At 38.0% G+C, this 15,611-nt stretch overlaps 1 protein-coding gene across 1 annotated transcript in view; it reads right to left on the bottom strand.

Moving 5' to 3' along the window:
* Window positions 1-14,939, bottom strand: part of LOC105929159 (CMP-N-acetylneuraminate-beta-galactosamide-alpha-2,3-sialyltransferase 4) — a gene marked incomplete at its 3' end in the record, with an annotated part of 30,647 nt that extends 15,708 nt beyond the window's left edge. The window contains 1 exon segment of the mRNA XM_036150166.1: window positions 14,658-14,939.
* Between the last annotated feature and the right edge of the window lie 672 nt (window positions 14,940-15,611).

Here is a 15,611-nt window from a genome sequence, read left to right as displayed (position 1 = left end):
GGAGGGATTGACAGTACTGAATGCTGCACCCAGCTCCAATACAACCGGCTCTGTGGTTCTTCCACAGTCTGCATTTACACGGATGTCACTGAACATCTTCACAAGGGCAGTCTGTGTACAGTGGTGAGCACAGAAACTTGACTAGAAAATGTCAAAGAGGCTGGTCATTGTTAAGAAGGTGGAAACACAATTTATTCAATAATCTCACTGATAAAGGGGAGGTTTAAGATGGGCCTGTAGTTCTACAGTAGTACTTTGTCCAAATTGGGGGTTTTTTCTCAGTAATGGTTTCATACTTGCTATTTTTAGGACCTGTGGGAAAAAAAACCTGACAGAAGGGACATGTTTATTATGCGAGTCAAATCAGATGTTATGACCAGCAAAACTTTTTTTAAAGAAAGCGGTGGGTAGAACAACAGAGGCAGCAGGAGGAGGAGCTTAGTTGGTGTATGATTTCCTCTAAACTTTTGTAGATTATTTTGCAGAATTGGGACATTATTTTAAAGTAAGTTCAAGTTGGTTATACTTGATATGGATGTACAGACTGCCCTTCTAATCTTTTTGGATTTTCTCAGAAAAGAAGTTTGCAAATTTGTTACAGGCCCTGGTAAAGTGGGGTTCCAATGTCTCAGTCAAAGAGGGTTTGTCGCCTCATGCTTGCTCTGTATGAGGGATTGCTGCAAAGCTATGGACAATGCAGACGACTCTCCCTGTGGCTCTACGCTTCTCCAGGAGTGAATGCTGCTTGTTGGGACTTTGATGCAATCAGCTGGTTCCCTTATATAGGACATTTTTGACCAATCTGAATTTGTCTTTGTAAAGTGCCTTGAGATGACATGTTTCATGAATTAGTGCTATATAGGCAAGGCAAGGCAAGGCAAATTTATTTATATAGCACAATTCAGTACAGGGACAATGCAAAGTGCTTTACATGATTAAAATATAGCAAATCAAAACAGAATAAAAGCAAGTAGGAATAAAATGTAGATAGAAAATAGAACAAAAAAGTGGTGATTCAGTTAACTAGAACAGTTGAAAGCAATCCTAAACAAATGTGTTTTAATATTGATTTAAAGGAACTCAGGCTTTCCGCACCTTTACAATTTACTGGAAGTTTGTTCCAGATAAGTGGAGCATAGGAACTAAATGCTGCTTCTCCGTGTTTGGTTCTGGTTCTAGGTATGCCGAGTAGACTGGAGCCAGAAGACCTTAGTGGTCTGGATGGTTTATACACTGATAACAAGTCTGTGATGTATTTAGGTGCTAAGCCATTTAGGGATTTATAGACTAACAGAAGGATTTTAAAGTCTATTCTCTGAGATAGATAAAATTGAACTGAAAAATTGAATTTAATCGTTACCATGGCAAATAAGCCCCCAGCATTGTTAATAGTTTTGCTGATGATCTCACAGAAGAAAGATTCACTTGCATTTTTCTGTTGCATTGTATATGTACAGTCTCTTTTTATAAATGTTATGGTGAACCGGGTAGTCTTTCAACATTTTTTCCATTTTTCACTTCTAACTGGTGGAGCATGTCTCCACAGAGATTTCTTCCTCCCAGAAAAAAAAAAAAAAAACTACCTTCATTTTAATTAGAGCAATGCAGTTAATGATGTCTGAAACTTTGGAATAGAAGTTATTCAATAGACCGTTTAGAACAGGGGTGTCAAACATACGCCCCGCGGGCCGGATGCGGCCCGCCGAACAATTTAGTCCGGCCCTGTGGCTAAATGCATTATCATCATAAAAAAATATATATATATTTTTTTTTTTTCAGTGTCCTGTCTGGCAATGTGCCACAAAGAGCTCATCAGATTTGACTTTCACAAGTGGACAAGATAAAAAGGAAAATAATGATAAAACAATTATTAAAAAAACATGTACTTTGTTTAATTGAAAATATGCCGTTCCTATATTGTCCACGAGGGGTGCTGTGTTTTAATTAGCAGATTAAGCTTCAGGTGTGGAAAAATTCAAATCATTTCTTAATTTTTATCTGTTTGATGTATTTTGTCATGCAGGACAGTGTTTTTAAGTTCCAAAAAATGTGAATAAATGTTTTTCAACATTGTATAATCACTGTGATCAGTTCTTATGCATAATGCACAAGTAAATGTTTAACTGAGTAAAAGTATTGTTGAAATTGCACATACTTTTCTTAAAAACGCTGAGGTTATTCATAATATATTGTGTAAAAGTGAAATTAACTTAATATAAAAATCAACAAGTCCACATTTATTAGTTCTATTTATTCTTGCGATGAGTTAACTCGTGTGGCCCTCTTGAGATCAGATTAAGCTGAATGCGGCCCCTCAACCAAAATTAGTTTGACACCCCTGGTTTAGAACAATGATTCCTGGGTGTCATGCTGAAGTGAAAGATATCTGTTTTTTAGTGGAATTCCAACATTTCCAGCTGGTTCACTCATATCATTGTTGCTAGACAAGACCGCTACTGCGGTCTTTTTCCCGGGGGTAGTGTGGAAACTTCTTTGCAATGTCAGCCAGCCCTCCTTATCTAGGTAAGGAATTCTTCCTTAATCTGTTGGCCTCGTGCCTAGAGAGTTCCAGTCAGGGCTACAGGTGGGGCTATTCACATTTCCATCCGTGATCTGTTTGTTGGCTGAGTCGCTAAAGTGGCTGTCACCACTGGAATCATGGGAAGAGTCATGTAATTCCCATATTCGGCATTTACCTTCACATTCAATTCAAGTCGGTGGATTTTTATTTCTATAACAGCTATTTTGTTTTGAAGCTTATTGAAGTTCTCTGTGGTGAGGGGAGACATCCCGTGCAGATTAGCTGACATCTACCAGTCTTTCTCTTATTCAGCCAATTTTGGATGAACCTGTGTAAACTGATTAAGTTGCCTTACCAGATTAAATGTCAGTTTTTAGTCTTAGACTGTGTGAAATTCATTTCTAAATAAATGTGAGTTATAGTCTGGTGTGATTTACTAGTCCGAGAAATACGGTACTTGGGACTTAGGAAGTAATGACTTGGTCCCACCTCTGCCTGATACCAAAGATATGCAATGTAAATGTTTATAAATACATTCCTATTATCCAGTACGATGTATTTTATATATATATATATATATATATATATATATATATATATATATATATATATATATATATATATATATATATATATATATATATATATATATATATATATATATATATATATTAGTAAGTTTGGGCTAAAATTTAATTACATTGTAACAGAAAGGATAAAATAAAATATAAAAGAAAGGCATAAAACTTTTGAGGTTCAAGACATTTTAAAATCGTACGTTAAATTTAGTTTCTGGCCTAGTCGGGCATATTTAACAAGTACTTTGCTGAAGTCTCCAATGAGCTGTTTCTGTAAACTGCGATACTTCATCACCTGCTGATGAAATTCCCAACTGCCAATTACAACTCCACAGAATCCCACTTCAAATGAATCAGAAATATCCCTTATGCCCTTTAAAGAGCTGGCAACCTGTCCACAGTGTACCCTGCCTATCACCCAATGACAGGTGGAGATAGGTGCCAGTCCCTCAAAATCACGCAAGGACAAGAGAGTATGGACAATAGATGGACAATCCCTTAAATTATTGAAATAAGAAAATTAAAAAACACAATTGTGAAATAATATGTAGTTCACAAATGTGGAATTTTATAAGCATAATATGTAATAGTTCCTTAATAATATAATTAACTTAATGTAAATAGTGATAACAGTTTCCGAATTAAGCCATGTAATTTTTTTAATCCTCATCTGTTTTTTTAAAGTCCTCTCTAAAGTACTAACAATTGATTCCAGTTGTAATTATCTCACTGTCCTGAACATAAAGCCACATCAACCCCGGAAATGATAACAGGAGCACAGCAGCACAATAGCTGAGTGCTTGTGATCCAGTGTTCAAGGATAGCGTTTGAAGGAAACCAGACCGGAACAAGGAGGGGCATTATTGTTTTTTTCCCCCCAGTGTCCTGTCTAGCAATGTGGCAATAAGAATTGTTGTCTTAATGCCAAAAATAGCTCAACAGATTTTACTTTCACAAGTGAAGCAGTTCTGCTTTTGCCATAGTGTTCCGCTTGATTTATGCATGTACATAGTTTTATTATGATTCATGCAGGGAGTATTTCAAATTATGTGGACACTACTACGGGAAAGTAGGAGAGGAAAGGAAGAACAAGAAGATAGAGAAAAGGTGAAAGAAAGAGGAGATAAAAGGGAGAGAATGATAAAACGTCTTCAGTCTGCTTCATCACCTGCAAAGAGAGATGTAAAAAGAACAGCACAACCAACGGATATACAGTAGTATAACAGATACAATAAAGTAACACCTTGATACCATTGCTGATTTACATGTATTATTATTTAATCTGACATGTATAATGTAGTAGCTGAACTTAAAAAATATGGGCTTTCTGTATAGAAGTGAATCTCTAAGTACCTGGAACCCAGCACCTGTAGGTGTTTGTGAGAGTGTACTTGTGTATGTAAAGTTTATCCAAAAGAAAAATGCTCAATAGTGGTTGTGAAGAGCCAAAGACCCGTCCCCCCAGAGCACCGAGGCAGGCACAGGGGGGCCCAAAACCCCAGACGCCCAAATGGACCCCCAAAGCAAGGGTGCCCAAGAGAGGCCAACACAGGAAATCTGCCCACCCACCAAGGGAAGAGGAAAGACGGCCCCAAGGAAATCCCCCAGCCGCCGCAAAGCCGGCAGCCAGCTACGCTGAAGTGGAACCAGCCATGGGCCTCAGGGACACGAGGCCCCGGGGGCGCCCCGTTCATGGCGGGTGCCCCAACCGAGCCCCAGGGGGCCAGGCCCTGCGAAGTAGGGCCTGGCCTCTTGGGAGAGGGAGCGGTTCGGACCCAAACCTGACAAGTAAAAAATGTTTTTTAAAACACACACACACACACACACACACACACACACACACACACACACACACAGAGTCTCGTTCACACCTTCCCACCCTACTGCCCCACTCACAACGGAGTGAGCATTATACAGCCGCAAGGGACCCTCGATGGCAGACTGTTGCTGAAGATTTCCCACACTAACAGAGAGAAATATTTAGTCCAGTCAGAGAAGCCCTTCACAAAAGACATACTTAAATCAGTTCTGTACATCCAAGTCTAGACCAAGACAGCAATGTAGACAGACCACTTTAAAAAAAACTGACACACACTGTAGTAATTAAAGATGAGTCATGCAGCAACCACAAAATAGTGGAGTAGAAGTAATCTTGTCAAAGGCATTCCATGGTATATTTCTTACAAGTAATTCATTGGTTAAGGCAATTTCCTCCCCAATTTCTCAGAAAAGGATAAGACTTGACGAGGCTAATTAATTGCTTATCAAACAAGGTGAAAGGGAACGTTGCAGATTCCGCTCCCTGCAATATCTGTGAGGTAAAGTGCAAGACCAGCGGCAGGAATACTTCTAATCTGAGGAAGCACCTGGTCACTGCTGCCAATTCAGTGACTTTTCAGACCTATCCAGTGACCTTATTTTTTTTTTTCTTCCAAAAAGTGACTAGCGAAAAATCTAGCGACTTGCTTGTTATTGGCGACTTCCCATGAAAGTAATGATTGTCCTGGAGTTACTGTCTTGCGAGAGCAGCGAGTGCTGCTGTGGGCATCTTCACACTTCTCCAAGCCCCGTTTCACAGACAGGCACCTGCTGCAGTCTCGTCTTCAAGCCTGCATGTAGTAAGAGCAACGAGAGGAGAGCCTCTCGGTTCCCTCGTTGCAAATGTATCCCACCCTAATTTAAAAAGCGGGAAAAATTATATTTTTATATAAAACAAAAATTCTTCTCTGAAACTGTTTTAGTCACAAACAGCTTCAATCCCATATTCACCTTGTTCACTCTGTGTGCCTCTGATACTGTTGTTTTGGTAAAATCTAGTTTTATGGGCTGTAGATTAAGGCAGTGTATTAAAATTCATAAAAATTTTAATAAGGTTCATTCGTAGATCCAAACATATGTTGAGAAATAAATGTTAAATAAAAAAAAAATGTGGTTTCATTAATAAATTAACATTTATTACAACATAAAAACACACAAAAGTACAGAAAATAGGTACCGTTAAGTACCTGTATCGATTCCCAGGTACCAGTACCATATCGGCTCAAATGTGAAAGGTACCCATCTCTATTCATTACCAGTCTAATGTATAACTGTCTGTGTTTTTGCCACTATCAGGCCTGAATTTCGCTATTGTAGGACAATAAAGGTATTGCTTATGTTATTTTGTGTGTGTGTGATTTCATCAGTCAAATATAACAAATGTATTAAATCTGCTTAAGCTTAAAATGCTAGCGTGATGTGCAAATGGTCATAAGAACCAAGCTCAGCACGGTTAACTGATCCAAGCTCGGCCCGAAACTCGGCATGGATCGGTTAAAAAAAAAAAAAAAAAAAAAAAAAAAAAAAAAAAAAAGGGTAACTTGGTGTAAATGGGGCTTAAGGCAGCTGCAAGTCCTCTCAGCTTTACACATTTAGACAGAGAATGTTTGCCTATTATTCTTTGCAAAATTGCTTACTCAGATTGTACCGCGAGTGTATTAAAGCATCACGTGTCGAGTACTGTCAGTGATTCTTGATTCCTTTTAAGTCTAGACTCTATGGAGGACCAAGTCTTCCATATCTAAAAATAAATACAGAAATAAATAAATGCTCAATAAATAAATAAGCATACAATTAATTGCCACCAAATTAATAAATGTAGGTAGAAATTAAATTATACAGTGAGATATAAATGTATATATCTCTTTTAATTAGCTTATTCTTTTATTCGCCTTTGTAATAATTATCTTATTTATTTATTGTGCGTTATAATCTTCAACTTTATTTATTAATTACTTATATTTTTTAAGTATTTATTTTTGTGCATGTTATAATATTTTTGTCTGTTTTATTCTTCCTTTGTATTTTTTTACCCTATATATTTCTGTGATGCTATTTATTTCTGCCTGTCGTTTTTACATTTCTGCCTGTCCTTTTTACATTTCTGTATGCATTTCTGCCTCATTATGCAAATGAGGAGGGGCTGTGTCTTAAGGGCTCAACTTCTTCCCATTGGTTGGTTAGCATTTTATTGCATCGGTCAAATCTACATGGCTTTTCCCCGCACTAAAGCTTAAGTAATGTCAAACTCAGCAGGCAGACGTTCAGTGTCCAACCTCTTAAGGAAAGCTGCTAATAGACTGGAAGAATTAGAACGCTGTACATTTGGGATCTGAATGTTTTTCTGAGGTTTCAGATTCGGTTTTTCCAGATCAGTCATCGGCGGATGATTTCTTCTACAAAACAGACACCTCTCCGCAACCACAGCAAGGCAGACAGTGAGCTACAACCATAGTTTCCTCAAAACGAGTCTCCCATCGCGCTGGGTGAATTACATTAGACCCTATGCAGAGCTCGCTTGATAAGAAAATACTGTAGTTGATTATAAAAGTCTAGCTCATGGTTGATCCGGTTGAGGGGCTCCGATTTCGGCCAGCGTCTCTCAGCTGCTCCCTCCTCCCACACGCGTGGTGCATTTAGGGACCGCCAAAAAAACCTTTGAATCAAGCACTCTTGAGAAACAAAAATCAATAAATTCCGTATTTTGTGACCACCTATGACAAAACTAATATAAAATCATGCCACTAAATAACATCTGTAAGGCACCCTTGTTTTTATTCCATTTTAAGCTATTTTCAATTTTTAAGATTTATTCAAAGACAATAGTTGGCTGAAGTAGTAGAACAATTTCACAAAGAATTTGAGTGAGTGGGTCACATGACCTGGAAGCTATTGAAGAAAAGTCCAAATTTTTGTCTTGAAAATTGAAAATAGCTTAAAAATTAATAAAACAAGTGTGCCTTACAGATTTTTATCTATTGGCATCAATTTATATTACTTTATCTTAGCTGGTCACAAGATAATACATTTATTGATTTTTATTTCTCAAGAGAGCTTGGTTCAAAAGTTTTTTGACGGTCTCTAACTGCACCACCGCGTGTGGGAGGAGGGAGCAGCTGAGAGACGCTGGCCGAAATCGGAGTCCCTCAACCGGATTAACCATGAGCTAGATCCCGCTGACTGCGCGGAGCTGTAATGTCCAATATCCAAATTCAAACCAACTTCACTGCGGTGCTGGATCATGCGTAAAGACGCAGCGTGAACCCCAAGTGTTGCAGCTGAGGGGGAAATGTTGGATCGGCTTGATGAAACTCCGCCTCCTTCACAAATTAGACCAACATGGATAGAATAATGATAATATGTAGTGCTTTTTATTGCCTGGATGTGAATCTGATAATTCATATTGTGCCTTTTATAATCAACTACAGTATTTTCTTATCAAGCGAGCTCTGCATAGGGTCCAATGTAATTCTCCCAGCGCGATGGGAGACTCGTTTTGAGGAAACTATGGTTGTAGCTCAGTGTCTGCCTTGCGGTGGTTGCGGAGAGGTGTCTGTTTTGTAGAAGAAATCATCCGCCGATGAGTTACTGATCTGGAAAAACCGAATCTGAAACCTCAGAAAAACATTCAAATCCCAAATGTACAGCGTTCTAATTCTTCCAGTCTATTAGCAGCTTCCCTTAAGAGGTCGGACACTGAACGTCTGCCTACTGAGTTTGACATTACTTAAGCTTTAGTGCGGGGAAAAGCCATGTAGATTTGACCGATGCAGTAAAATGCTAACCAACCAATGGGAAGAAGTTGAGCCCTTAAGACACAGCCCCTCCTCATTTGCATAATGAGGCAGAAATGCATACAGAAATGTAAAAAGGACAGGCAGAAATGTAAAAACGACAGGCAGAAATAAATAGCATCACAGAAATATATAGGGTAAAAAAAATACAAAGGAAGAATAAAACAGACAAAAATATTATAACATGCACAAAAATAAATACTTAAAAAATATAAGTAATTAATAAATAAAGTTGAAGATTATAACACACAATAAATAAATAAGGTAATTATTACAAAGGCGAATAAAAGAATAAGCTAATTAAAAGAGATATATACATTTATGTCTCACTGTAGATTTTTAATTTCTACCTACATTTATTAATTTGGTGGCAATTAATTGTGTGCTTATTTATTTATTGAGCATTTATTTATTTCTGTATTTATTTTTAGATCTGGAAGACTTGGTCCTCCATAAGACTCTAGGTCATTTCAAAACATGAATATGCAGGAGTTTCCAGCACCTGTCCTCAAGCATCAGTGCCACACAGGTCTTTTGTTTTGGATCAAACACTACTAATTTACATAACTGAATTACCTCCTTAGCACGCCGCTTAGCTGTGCAGATATGATTTGATCCAGGTGTGTTAAAAACAGATTAACTTCTAAAACTTGCAGGACGCTGGCCCTTGAGTGTGGAATTTGGACACCACTGATCAAAATCATCCTTTTTCTGTCCAGCTGGAAGTTGAACCTACGCCCCAGCCTTTTGATTTTCTGAAAGGATTGCGATGGGTTTAGCTTCACCCGTCTTCCAATTATTTCTGCAAGTTTGCCTTCCCGGTGTTAATATGCCATTCCCACAGTATGATGCTCTCACCCCCATCTTTCACAGTGGCCATGATGTGTTCCAGGTTATTTGTGTTCTGCTACACACCATGCGCAATATGTAGGCCCTGAAGTCATTTTCATCTAATCTGACAACAGCACCTATTTCCAGAGGTCTGCTGTGCCTCCTGCATGGCTAGTAGCAAACTGATGAGATTCTTCAAGTTCACCACTAATAGTTATTCAGTTTAGATGGTCTCGCACCTGAGCTGTGGATCACTACTGCTCCTCCAGTTACCACAGGCATCTTGGCTGCTTCTCTAACTAATGGTATCCTTGCCTGACCAATCAGTTTAAGTTTACAACCATGTGTTAGGAGGTTTGCATGTATGCCATACTATTCCCATTTTCTAGATGGAAGAACAATTAAAGGGGAGGTAAATACCTATAGTTATTAGGTGACTTCTGGAGGTAATCATTTTTAAAACAAACGAATGCCACGTCACATTTTCTCTTTAAAGCTGTATAGCCTTTTTCATTGACTTGAGAGTTCTGCCTTACTTTGTGTTGGTCAATTGCAGTCCGAATAAAAAAAGTTTGAGGTAGTAATGTGGCGAGAAGTTGAAAAATGTAAGCGTTGTGAATATTCTTGCAAGGCACTGTATGTCAGGAATATGAATTATTGTGAGAAACTGTCCCAGCAGTTACTGAGCAAGGGCAGAGGGGCCCTCATTCAGTTTCCATACAGAACATACCATCCAGACAAGATTTTTGTGTAATTTATTAGACTGACTCTAAAGGAAGCGAACTTCTGGCAAAACACTTAGGATTAACATAAATTACGACCTTCAGTGAGAGACCTTCTCTGCTAAAACCTTTTTTCATCTGCCAGCTGCTACCATTAAACCACAGACACACAGAATAATAAAAAACCCATGTGCATTGTTTCAGAATAGAAATCTAAATACCTAGAGGATTTATAATCCCTGATTTTAATCCAGTCAAATACACTTAATCTGGTGACCACCCCTGACATTTTGAGCACCGCGATATATATATATATATATATATATATATATATATATATATATATATATATATATATATATATATATATATATATATATATATATATATATATATATATATATATATATATATATATATATATATATCCTTTAATATCGCATACTTTGAACCTAGTTACAGAAAGGTGAAGACTTTGTGTCAACTGGGTGTGCTGAATAAACAAACATCGTTCTAGTAAACTCTGGGACCTAGAGTCTAGGTCTTAGAATTTAGACCACTGCTCTTCCTGATATCCAGCAGAATATAAATATTTTAAATACCAAAGGTGAATCTGGTTTTATTGGAACTTCTAATTGTGTATATTAAATAAACATGTTTGACTGGTTTGATTGAGTTTTATTTTTATTTTATTACTTTAAATCTAAAAGCTATTCTTCAAGAGATTTAACAGCCAGTCAGTCACAGATCAAAACCGTCCAAATTACCCTTGTTTTGCTCTGACTGGTGATCTGCAGGTCAAATATGAAGAAGAAGAAAAAAAAAAGAAAAAAAAAAAAAAAAAAAAATTATATTTTTATATATTTTCTTACATTTATTTTCAATTCAGTTCGTTTTCCAAATATTGTTAAAGCACAATAGAATATTGATTTGTGTTTCTTTTAATATGATATCCTAAATTTGAATAAGTATTTTGTCATTTTAAGGGAAGACTTTACAAATGGCTACCTTCTGGTCAAGGTAATGTTCTCTGAGTGCAACAGGATTATTTTTCCCCAACTCAAGATGTAATTGTTTTAAATTTAATATGTCACATGTACTAGCTTTTAACATGTTTTGAAAACCCTTATCTTATAGGGTACTAGTAAATCAAAACCGACTAGTTATCACCAGGCTCAGGGATTTCAAATGTTGAACAATTAACATGATCTCATGAAGTTTTGATTTTAAGCATCAGAAGTGGAAATTTGAAAAAACACTAATAAAACATCCAAACCCTTTACAGTGACTCAGCAAGCAGACGCGGGGCTCTCAGAGGCAGCTATCTAGTCCAATAAAATGTGACTCTGTGTGAGTGTATCTTGTTGAAACTGGGAAAAACACTTTTAGAGACTCAGTAAGTCAATTCCAGTCACTGCTTTGAAACTTAAACTGATCTTTGTTGCATCTGCATGAGAGAAAAGTCACTCAAGTTTACAAGTTGTTAGTGTTACAATTTGCTAACTCTTTTTCTGGCGGTTTAGCACTGCACACTCAAACATGCCCAGAAAAGTATAACCGTCCTTGGGATTTGCTGTAACACAACTGTAACACATTGGCATGCAATTTATCTCAGACATTATCTCTTCTTGTGGGCTGCTCTGCAAATGGTTGCTAACAAACAAAAAAAAGGCAGGGTAAATTTGGTTCTAGGTGTGTTTTGATTTAGAAGGTTGAGCAATACGTTTTGAAAAAAAAAAAAAAAAAAAAAAAATCAAAGAGCTACTTAGCTATTGCAAAACCTAAATGTATAAAGATATTGTATTGGTAAATCAAACCAAAAGTCAACTCTGTTGACTTGTAAGTATGTCAAGAAGGTTCGATCGCAGGTCGTGTTTGTTTTTCCTATCTCATCATTTGCATCTTCCTCAATCTTTGGAGAGTGCAATAGATCTAATGTGTCCATTGAGCTTTGATCTGTCTATATCTGTAATTACTATTAGAAATCTTCAGTGTAAAGGTCAAAGGAGACGAACTGATAACACTGTGCTCTTCAACATCAGCGGCCCTCGTCTCAAGCTAAAATCATTCGGCCGGATTCCGGGGCATAAATCAATCCAATTAAATGAGTGTAATTTGTTTTGAAGAAATGTCTAAAAACCCTCTGAGCGACTCACGAACACCAGTGGCTGCCTAATGGAATGCAAAGCGGGACAGCATTACATATTCCTAAGATGAACATTTTCAGGCCAGATTTTTCAAGCCACATTAATTGATTCAGGCAGGAATGAGTCACTGTCGCCCGGGGCAGATCATGTGATTCAGCCGATTTTGCTGCAAGTTGCAATAACGCAACGTCTGAGAAACAAAGTCTTTCTTTTCCAAATGCCCCCACCAACATGAACATCCCCTTTTTAAAGAAAACAAAGCAATGAGGACTAATTCTTATCAGTCAAAAAATGTCAAACAGTCTGAAATGCCACGCTTTTCAAAAGAAACGCATCAGATTAAAAAAGGCACAAAAATGAATGGTTGCATGCCAGCAGAGATAATACTCTAAGCCATGGTTAGATGGTGCCGCCTTAATAGCCTCACTATGGCTCAATCAGGTACAAATAGATGCAATTGTGTTATGAAATGTCCAGAGGAAGACAACTTTTACGGGTGAAACAACCAAAAAGATACAAAATGGTGATGGGGTAAAGAGAACAGTAAGACATTTACTGTTTTTTTTTTCCAATAAAAGGAATTAGCAAGGCTAAAAATATACCATGAAGGAGCACATTATACGTGTTTCACTTCTTAACATTACAAGTGAGGTAATCGTATTCATATTTATGTTTTTGAACATCCAGCACGCAGAGCTGGGGAGTTGTCCAGAAACAGTTTATAAACCACCCCGATCATCCCATCAGACAGCCGAAGAAAATATGTTAAATTACCAGAAACAAAACAAAAAAAAAAAAAAAAACGCTAACCTGGGCTGTAGCTGAAGACGTTTGCATGGACCGGATTATCTCCAACTGCGTCAAGAAAACAGTTTTTCCAATAACTTGTTCAACTAAACCTGAGGTACATACTTTCGGCAATGTTAACACTTCTAGCAAGCGTCATCTTGTCTGTTGTTTGGCTGCACTCGTTTTTAAGTCTCTAGTTTTTTGCTGAACTTTCTGCTCATTTCAATGGAAATACCGTCACACTGTTGCTATACATTTCAGAACATTATTAGAAAGAAAGAAAAAGAAAAAACTTTCTTCAAAAAAGGTATATATTTTTGCAGTGTCAACATTTGATCAGTTTTTCAGAGCATGGGTATCGAGTTGTAAATCTTTGGATCGGTTCCTAAATACCTTAGGGAACAAGCTCCGACAAAAACCACTTTTCCACCAGGGTTATCTTCTAGTCTGAGTTTTGGCATGCTCTGCTGGGGCAGCGGATGTCAGTAACCCTATGTCCACAAGATGTCAATAACCCCATTTCCACCAAGGGTTCACTCACATTTTGTATCAAACTTTGTAACATTGGCATGTTGAGCTGTCCTCCTGTCAAATAAACAATCCAACTTATATTCGGCTTTAAAGATTGTTGGCACAAGTCCCGGTAGAGGGGGGAGGAATAAGATCACTTAGGAGGCCATTATTGCAAGACTGGTTTACAGCAGAGAGACATCAGTCTGAGTTACATTTCTAATTAGACATCCTTGGAATGGATCGGATTTTAAAAAGCTACTTCATCTAAAAGCCACGTGCGTCCTTCCTCCTCTTAGTGCCTGTTATTGCAGTGGTGCCCTTGAACAAGGAAGCAGCCTGAATCACACATCCTGCCTCTTGTTAAAACGGGTGGGGAAGAAAATGTTACTCAGGTGACACTGAAGACTTGTTTTATTTTAGCAATATTTACACATTGAGCCTCATTGTTGTGAATTTCCATCTGAGAGCTAATGCCTAATTAACTGGAGCTATATGAACAGAGTCTGATTTTTTTTTTTAAATTACATTCCTGGCTGAGTTGCTCATATATAGAAGAACATACTAGGTAGATTCGTTCGGACAGGCAATTATATAAATGACGTTCACAGCGTAGCAACAATTAAGAGGGAACAAAAACATTTCAATGTCTATTGAAAAAAAAAGAGGAAATTTGAACAAATCAGGTTGCCGTGAATGCCTTGTGGGTGCGTTCAAGGATAAGTCATTTTAGTGTGCAAAACTCCACCGCTCATTCCAGCACGCATGCAGTCCGTTTATCACAGCGAGGCACAAAACATGCAACTCTCAAGTTCTGATCAGTAGAAGATCATCTTTGCTTTATCGCTCACTACAAGATCCAGCACTCCCCGAGCACACAGAGAGAGACAGAAAGAGAGGGCTCCTCCCTGCCCGACTCGGGGCGCTTCAAAATCGGCCCCACTTACCAGAAAAAGCTGCCGGACAGATGCGACCCAATCCACGCCGATCCGCAGCGGCTGATGTTGCGACCAAGTTCACGGTCCACCTTGGTGGAAAAAAAAAACAACAACAAAAAAAAACAACAAGGGACCGCGCGTGTGGCAGAAGCAGTGATGCGGCGATGGCACGGAGAGGAAACGCTTATCCACGCAAGCCTCTTGCTGGCCCACTCCCCTCTGAGTCTCTGATGTGAACGACGCTGGCCGCAAATACCGGTTAACTGTAAACCTCTTCCCCTCTCTCTCTCTCTCTCTCTCTCTCTCTCTCTTTAAGAGCGAGTTCCTCTTCTCGCTGACCGAAGGACGCATGCGCACCTGCATACGCACCCCAGAAATGTGGCATTTCTAAAACGTGCACGGTTGGAAATTTTGCTGCTAGTCATTAAAACCTCTAATTACATCATCGAAACCGTTTTCTCGCCAGAGAAATGGAAATAAGCGCAACACCTAACATAATACATCGTTGTTTTTGTTTTGTTTTTATGTCGCGGGTTCAAAGATTTCAGGATACTATAAAAGCCTTCTATTTTTTTTTCTTTTCTTTTTTTAAATTACGTAAGAACGTTCCTGGGAATTGAGGTGTATTTTGTTTTTTTCACTGCAGTGTTTCACAAAACGCTATTGTTTTTTGTTTTTTAAAGGGCCGCTTGAAGAAGAGAAAAAATAGCTATTTCATTGATTCAGCATTTCTGAAGATGATGTCAAAAGACGCACAGAACCGAGCTATTTAGAAGGAAATAGGAAACAAAAGAGCAACAACAGAGCACCTTCAAAAAGATTTCGACACAGATTATGAATTCATCTCAGTTTATTCATAATGTCCAAATTCACAACAGATGTCATCTCAATATATCTGTTTTTTCTTACACACTGGTAATGTTTTTTTTTGTTTTTTTAACTAAACCCTTTAATATTGCCATC

Source organism: Fundulus heteroclitus, chromosome 18, assembly GCF_011125445.2.
Source record: "Fundulus heteroclitus isolate FHET01 chromosome 18, MU-UCD_Fhet_4.1, whole genome shotgun sequence".
NCBI lineage: Eukaryota > Metazoa > Chordata > Actinopteri > Cyprinodontiformes > Fundulidae > Fundulus > Fundulus heteroclitus.
This window is presented reverse-complemented; position numbering and strand designations above follow the sequence as displayed.